The sequence below is a fragment of the Bos grunniens genome, chromosome 24 (genome assembly GCF_055505025.1).
Source record: "Bos grunniens cultivar Pamir isolate PY7600 chromosome 24, Bosgru_T2T1.0, whole genome shotgun sequence".
In the NCBI taxonomy this organism is placed as follows: Eukaryota; Metazoa; Chordata; class Mammalia; order Artiodactyla; family Bovidae; genus Bos; species Bos grunniens.
The window spans coordinates 4,332,475-4,338,778 of record NC_141188.1 but is presented as its reverse complement, the minus strand read 5'-3'; positions in this window follow the sequence as shown (position 1 = coordinate 4,338,778).

The following is a 6,304-nucleotide window of genomic DNA, read 5'->3' as shown; positions in this document are numbered from 1 at the left end:
GCTTTCTTCTAAGACAAGTAGGCTCCAGACCTACAATCTCTGTCCTCAAATTGTGACTTTTTGTAGCTTTTCCTGGCAGGGGCAGGTCAAGGCGTCTGACAATGGCGGGTTTGACTTCAAGGCCTGCTGACAATTCCTTATCTGACAAAAATAACTTCTTTCATGGGGAATTTGAGAATCTAAAAATTGGCGAGCGAGCCTGCTCTGTGGGAGGTGAGTACAGAGCTCCGCTGAGGAGGCCCTAACGCTTAAGAAGCCCCTTGGATGTCCCCAGCCGCACCTCGGGCCTTCTGCTGGTGCTCACGATCAAGGGCTTTGTCCCGAGAGCAAGGCAGCTCTGTGGGGGTGCGTGTTCTGTATTTAGCCCGGTGCACACCTGTTAGCATGTTGACACCACTTTCAGAAGGCTTTTTCCCAATGCACCCCTCCCTAGGGGGAAGCCTCTCCCTGACATCCGTGGCAGCTCCGTGGGGCTCATTCTGTGAAACAGCCTTCCGCATGAGGCTCTCTCTGACCCCACCTCCCCCAACTGTCTGCATTTCCGGTGTCCCAGTTGCAGCAGGACCACAGCAGCACGTGAAGGCCCCCGTGCACCCCGGGGGGACAGGTGATCTGCAAGCCTGGACTTTCACTTTCTTTGCCTCCAGGAACTAAATCCAAGATGTGTGTGTGCTTGTTGCTCAGTCCCATGGACTGTAACCTGCCAGGCTTCAGGCAAGAATATTGGAGTGGGTAGTCATGCCCTTTTCCAGGAGATCTTCCTGATTCAGGGATGGAACTCAGGTCTCTCGCCTTGCAGGCAGATTCTTTACTGTCTGAGCCACCAGGGAAGCCCAAGAATACTGGAGTGGGCAGCCTATCCCTCCTCCAGGGGATCTTCCTGATGCAGGGATGGAACCCAGGTGTTCTGCCTTGCAGGCAGATTCTTGACCGTCTGAGCCACCAGGGCATCCAACTTGATGACGAGCAATTCCAAACCCACACACACCTCAGGTCCCAGTGGCCTCTGCAGCCAGCTCTTTACCTCCTTAATTTCCTGGCTATCACGTGTCATTCCTCTAGAAAAGTCCAAGAGGTGAAAAGTGGAAGTCGATGTCAGAGCTCTGGATGGTAAGGAGCCCAGGAGCAGAAAAGACGCTGAGCACGGAGGTCAAGGTCCTCCACAGAGAAGGCGATGCTCAACATCTCTCCTGGCTCCCACCTCCCCTCCAGCACCCGAAACAGACGGCCAGGTCCCCGCCTAGGCCTCGTGCCCCACTGGGCACGAGCTTCCTTCCCATCTGCCCGCTGAGCAGCCAGTACTGCTCCTGAGGACTTGGAGCACAGGCCACCGTTAGCAGCGGTCACGCACCGGGAGGGGGTGCTTCTGCTCCAGGGCTGATGGAGTTGCCTCTACCTGCCAGCTCCGTGTCTTCTCTTGTCCTCTCTTTCCATCATTCCAATCAGGCTTGGGTCTCACCAGCCACCAAAACCACTGAGAGGACCACGAAAGCCCGAGGAAGCCGCGAACCCAGCCCTGCCCGCCTCTGCCCTGACCAGCGGCTGCCCCGGCCACGCCCCCCTTGCCCCTGGCCTTCTTCCCTCGGCGTCCGGCCCTCCGTGCCACTTGCTCCCCCTCTTCTTGTGGGTCCTCCTCTGCAGGCCCCCAGGCCAACTCCCCCGCACCTCCTGGAATTCCCCCTGTTGAAATTCCTGGGTCCCCGAGCTTGGTCTCCTCACATGCACGCTACACCCTGGGCCACCGGTCCCCGTGTCTCAGCTCGAGATGCCATCGAATGGCCTTGGCTCATGAGTCTAGCTTGACCCCTCTGCTTCTCTCACTGTACTTGGTTACAGCAGCTGGAGCAAACTCACCCCTCGAAGACAACGGTATTAACTCTCAGAGCACGAAGTTTCAACTTTAAACCATCGACATTCAGAGTCTGGAGTCAGAGGGGCTGTCTTTCACCTTTCCAAGGAAATGGTTGCGAAGGAGACACATTTATGCCCCTGAAGGGCATCTGCTCATTCTTCACCCAAATCCAAACACCAGCTATTTCCATCCTACAGCTGATCACTGGCTTCAATAATCAGTTCTACCATTAAAAGGTTCTATCATAAATGGAAATTTCTCATCATAATTAATCACTAAACGACATTTTGCACTGAACTGACCAATGAAATTTGTTTATTCATTTCTTTTATTCTTTCCTTTACTACTTACTTTCCTAGAGAAGATGAGGATGGGTCTTGAGTTAAAACTCCTGACCTTTACATGACCCTTGCCAACTATTCAAACACAAAAAGCCATAAAAAAACTATTATGGGTCAATTTAGCAGAAATCCAAAAATTCTCTCTCTCTCTTTTTTCTTAGCTACTGAAGAAATATCAGAAATGACATATATAAATTGGAAATCATTTCCCGCTTGCCAGCATACCTTAAATTGATGTGGCCAAGAATATTCCTTGTAATTGTTAAATTAATTTAGATATTCTTGATGTATTGTTCTTCACGGGAAAATCACTCATCATTCTTCCTTGGCTATTTGCCTTTTTTTTTTTTTTTCCTAAGACTAGAGAAAGTTGTGTAGAACACACCACAAAAGTGTCTTCTGCACACAGGGCATTGGCTGAGGACCACTTTCAACACAACCTCACAGAAACTCAAAGGTGCTTTTATTACAACAGGCATGGCACTCCCAAAGCCCTACATCAAGACCTGCTCCTAGAATCTTCAAGTACAGGGGGAAGGTTGAATTTTCCTTAAAGGAAAATAAAGATAAATAATTATGCCTTTTGGGGAAGAGTCTTCCTCCAAAATCTCCGTAAAAAATCGCAACATCCACAGCTTCCCCAATGAGCAGGTACATGGAAATGAGACACAATACGAATTAAATGTCAAGGCAACCTACAAACATTTCAAAAACCTAATAAATCCTCTCCTGATTAGTTTTACCTGAGAGTGTAGAATCATACTGGGCTTGGCTGACACGTTATAAGAAAACTAGAACCATTCGAAAGAAATCCAGCACTCCAGACTGTCCCGCATGTAAAAATCACATTCTAAGTGATGCGGTTTGCCTGGTGTTCTGCACCTCCATGAATGCTGAGTGACTCCAAGTGATCCACTGTCCTGCTCTGTGTCTTGAGGATTTAAAATAGAGAAGGTAAAACTCTATGCTCTTTTAAGCTTATCTAAGGAGTATCTATTGTTTGTCCAAATGGCATATGCCTTTATATTTGCAAGTAATTAGATTCAGACATTTTTATATTTCAAACAAAATGCTTCATGCAAACCATAAGTAAAAGTGGTTTCCTGCTTTGTATTCTAAAGCGCCTTTGCAGGACTGCTGATATCCTGGTGGTGCCTCATTGGAGCATAGTTAGACCTCAAGTCCCCTGGGCCCACAGCAGCAGTTCACAAGTCATCCACGACACCCACCATCTGGTCTCTGCCCGGCCAACAGTCAGGTGTTCAGATTCTCACCCCATATGTGCATACGAGACCCCTAGGATACAAGTGCTCCCCTTTATAAGAAACTTACTTCATTACATGGCAACAGCAGTGTCTCTCTCAGCCAGCATCTCTGTGTCTGCTGGGTCATGTCCTCAGAGAACCAGACTTCACCCTGCTGGTCTAGCAGCCAGCAGGCCTTGTTGGGGGGCCAGCCATGCCCAACTTCCAGATCCAGGGTCTCAGGATTAGGGCAGAACCCTGGAAATTCATTGGAAGGACTAATGATGAAGTTGAAGCCCCAATACTTTGGCCACCTGATGCAAAGAGACAACTCACTGGAAAAGACCCTGATGCTAGGAAACACTGAAGGCAGGAGAATGGGATGACAGATGATGAGATGGTTGGATGGTATTACTGGTTCACTGGACATGAGTTTGAGCAACCACTGGGAGATAGTGAAGGACAGGGAAGCCTGGCATGCTACAGTCCATGGGGTCACAAAGAGTCAGACATGACTGAGCAACTGAACAACAAATATATATATATATATATATTTACTCATGGTCCAAGAATTATAAATACCTTATCGCCAGGTGTGCTGGGTGTCCAGGTGTGCTGGTGTCCAGGTGTGCTGTGTGTCTAGTTGTGCTGGTATCCAGGTGTGCTGGTGTCCAGGTGTGCTGGGTGTCCAGGTGTGCTGCTGTCTAGGTGTGCTGGGTGATCAGGTGTGCTGGGTGTCCAGGTGTGCTGGTGTCCAGGTGTGCTGGGTGTCCAGGTGTGCTAGATGTCCAGGTGTGCTGGTGTCCAGGTGTGCTGGTGTCTAGGTGTGCTGGTGTCCAGGTGTGCTGGTGTCTAGGTGTCCAGGTGTGCTGGTGTCCAGGTGTGCTGGTGTGCAGTTGTGCTGGTGTCTAGGTGTCCAGGTGTGCTGGTGTCCAGGTGTGCTGGGTGTCCATGTGTGCTGGTGTCTAGGTGTGCTGGGTGTCCAGGTGTCCAGGTGTGCTGGTGTCCAGGTGTGCTGGGTGTGCTGGTGTCCAGGTGTGCTGGTGTCCAGGTGTGCTGGGTGTCCAGGTGTCCAGGTGTGCTGGTGTCCAGGTGTGCTGGGTGTGCTGGTGTGCTGGTGTCCAGGTGTGCTGGTGTCTAGGTGTGCTGGTGTCCAGGTGTGCTGGGTGTGCTGGTGTGCTGGTGTCCAGGTGTGCTGGTGTCTAGGTGTCCAGGTGTGCTGGTGTCCAGGTGTGCTGGGTGTCCAGGTATGTTGGTGTCCAGGTGTGCTGGGTGTGCTGGTGTCCAGGTGTGCTGGTGTCCAGGTGTGCTGGGTGTCCAGGTGTGCTGGTGTCCGGGTGTGCTGGGTGTCCAGGTGTGCTGGTGTCCAGGTGTGCTGGGTGTCCAGGTGTGCTGGTGTCCAGGTGTGCTGGGTGTCTAGGTGTCCAGGTGTGGTGTCCAGGTGTGCTGGTGTCTAGGTGTGCTGGGTGTCCAGGTGTGCTGGGTGTCCAGGTGTGCTGGTGTCTAGGTGTGCTGGTGTCCAGGTGTGCTGGGTGTCCAGGTGTGCTGGTGTCTAGGTGTCCTGGGTGTGCTGGTGTCCAGGTGTGCTGGGTGTCCAGGTGTGCTGGTGTCTAGGTGTGCTGGGTGTCCAGGTGTCCTGGGTGTGCTGGTGTCCTGGGTGTGCTGGGTGTCCAGGTGTGCTGGTGTCTAGGTGTCCTGGGTGTGCTGGTGTCCAGGTGTGCTGGGTGTCCAGGTGTGCTGGTGTCCAGGTGTGCTGGGTGTCCAGGTGTCCTGGGTGTGCTGGTGTCCAGGTGTGCTGGGTGTCCAGGTGTGCTGGTGTCTAGGTGTGCTGGGTGTCCAGGTGTCCTGGGTGTGCTGGTGTCCAGGTGTGCTGGGTGTCCAGGTGTGCTGGTGTCTAGGTGTCCTGGGTGTGCTGGTGTCCAGGTGTGCTGGGTGTCCAGGTGTGCTGGTGTCTAGGTGTGCTGGGTGTCCAGGTGTCCTGGGTGTGCTGGTGTCCAGGTGTGCTGGGTGTCCAGGTGTGCTGGTGTCCAGGTGTGCTGGGTGTCTAGGTGTCCAGGTGTGGTGTCCAGGTGTGCTAGTGTCTAGGTGTGCTGGGTGTCCAGGTGTGCTGGGTGTCCAGGTGTGCTGGTGTCTAGGTGTGCTGGTGTCTAGGTGTGCTGGGTGTCCAGGTGTCCTGGGTGTGCTGGTGTCCAGGTGTGCTGGGTGTCCAGGTGTCCAGGTTTGCTGGTGTCCAGATGTGCTGGGTGTCCAGGTGTGTTGGTGTCTAGTTGTTCTGGTGTCCAGGTGTGCTGGTGTCCAGGTGTGCTGGTGTCCAGGTGTCCTGGGTCCGGGTGTGCTGCAGATGGATGTCAGTGAACTCCACATTCAAAGCTCCAGGACAGGACACCTCCAGCTCCGCCTTCGCCAGGCCCTCCCCTTGCCCTTGCTTCTTTCGCAACACGGGGTGGGGGTGGGGGTGGCCGGGTGATAGGAGCTGCATTTTCTATTTCTTTCCTTAGATTTATATGATGTTTCCACTTCAAAGAGCTCCCCTCATGGGCCCACATATTAAACAACCTTTACAACAGAACAGACACCTCTGAACAAGAGGTGGAACCCTAAGAAGACGAGAGAAAATGGTTGAAATCTGCCCACAATTTGGCCTGAGACCGTGTGTCCACTTCAAAGAAACCGTCAGCAGATGCAGGAGAGGAACCTCGGAGGATGGTTATTTAGTTTTCTCGGGGAGGGGAAGGAGGTCAGTTCTGAAGTCAGGCCAGGGAGGAAGCTTGGATCACGGGAACTGATGGGCATCGGAGAGTGGCTTACACGCCAGCTCGCCCCGGGTGCTGCGGAGCTGCCTGGTGCTGCCCGGGCCTGCCGCGCTT